The sequence below is a fragment of the Lissotriton helveticus genome, chromosome 11, assembly GCF_964261635.1.
Source record: "Lissotriton helveticus chromosome 11, aLisHel1.1, whole genome shotgun sequence".
NCBI lineage: Eukaryota > Metazoa > Chordata > Amphibia > Caudata > Salamandridae > Lissotriton > Lissotriton helveticus.
In genome coordinates, this window is record NC_136072.1 from 369,260,182 (window position 1) to 369,262,036 (window position 1,855).

General features: G+C 49.8%; 1 pseudogene; it reads right to left on the minus strand.

Moving 5' to 3' along the window:
• Positions 1 to 293: 293 nt before the first annotated feature.
• On the minus strand, positions 294 to 1,448 carry LOC144793514 (28S ribosomal RNA; annotated as a pseudogene).
• Positions 1,449 to 1,855: the final 407 nt, after the last annotated feature.

Below are 1,855 nucleotides of genomic sequence, written 5' to 3' on the forward strand. Positions count from 1 at the left end.
GGATTCCCCTGGTCCACACCAGTTCCAAGTCAGCTGCTAGATGCCGGCTGAGGCAGAACGCGGACCCCACATCCTGGGGAAGGGAGTAGCAAAGGACAACCGTCACTGCAGGGGCAATCCACACAAAGAGACCAGCTCGGGTCTAGAGTCACTGCTGACCCATCGCCCAGCCACGGCATGCGCCCAGCCCCACTTCAAGCCCCAGCCTGACCAACTCAGCCCTTAGAGCCAATCCTTATCCCGAAGTTACAGATATGACTTGCCGAGTTCCCTTATCCTACATTGTTCCAACATGCCAGAGGCTGCTCACATTGGAGACATGCTGCGGATATGGGTACGGCCTGGTGAAAGATTTGCACCATTTGCCCTAGATTTTCAAGGACCAGAGAGAGCTTGCCAGACACTTCTGCAACCACAATGCTTTCCAAGGCACGGCTCCTCTCTCGGTGCGAACCCATTTCAGGACATCATGCATTTCATAAAGAAAAGAGAACTCTCCCCATGGCTCCCGCCGGATTTTCCAGGATCGTTTGCATTACCACACTAGACGCCACAAGGGCGCCTGTTTCAGCCCCCCACTCAAATTGAGGGATATGAATCTGACTCCCTTTTGATCAGCCGAGGGCAATGTAGGCCATCACCAGTCCCTTCCGAATGGCGCTTGCCCATCTCTTAGAACCAACTGACCCATGTTCAACTGCTGTTCACATGGACCCCTTCTCCACTTCTGCCTTCAAAGTTCTCATTTGAATATTTGCTCCTTCCACCAATATCTACACATGCAGTGGCTCTACCCGAGCCCCCGCCCCAAGCTGCTGTGTGCACTGCAGCGGACCTCCTACTCGTCGCAGCTTAGCCCTTGCTGCTCTAAGCGATGGCCGGGTATTGGCACAATGCTCCTGCGCCCTCCATTTTCAGGACTAGTTGGTTCGGCAGGTGAGTTGTTACACACTCTTTAGCTAAATTCCAACTTCCATGGCCACCATCCTGCTGTCTATATCAACCAACACCTTTTCTAGGGTCTGATGAGCATCGGACGCCTTAACCCGACATTCGGCTCATCCTGCAATGCCAGTTCTGCTTACCAAAAGTGATCCAATAGGCACTCGCATTTCATGCCCAGCTCCACCCCAGTGAGCTGGGCTTCTTACTCATTTAAAGTTTGAGAAAAAGTTGAGATCATTGCAGCCCCAAGACCTCTAATCATTTGCTTTACCAGATAAAACTAGAGATTCCGAGTGCCAGCTATCCTGAGGGAAATTACGGAGGGAATCAGCTACTAGATGGTTTGTTTCGTCTTTTGTCCCTTATACGCAGGGTGGATGACCAATTTGCATGTCAGGACCACTACAGATCTCCATCAGAGTTTCCTCTGGGCTATCCAAGGTAGGCTGACTTGCGTGGTTCTCAACATGGTCTATTACCCAGAATCCCTTGCACACCTCAATCTTTGACTATAAAAACAAATGTTCCTCTTATTTCTGTGATGGAAAGTGCTGGAATCTGCAGGGAGCTAAAAACTTCCTTCCACCCGGTATTCCCCCAAGTCTCCCGATACAAATGGTACCTCGCTTGTGTGGGTAGACATAGTGCCCGCAAGAGGAAATGGCCCAAAACGCAACATGGATGCAGTGCTTTCTTCCATCGAAAACGGACCCCTTTATTTCCTAATGAGCCTGTTGGCTCATTTTATTTTCAGTGATGATTTTTAATGATGTGAGCACTCCATGGGCGCCGATCATCTTTAAACTAAAAAAAAATTCCATAGGTGGCAGGGGAAGCACTTCCCCTGCTCCAGAGGCTGCAAAATAAAAAAAGTAATCCCTATTATGTAAACAATAGAGGGATTTCCTGG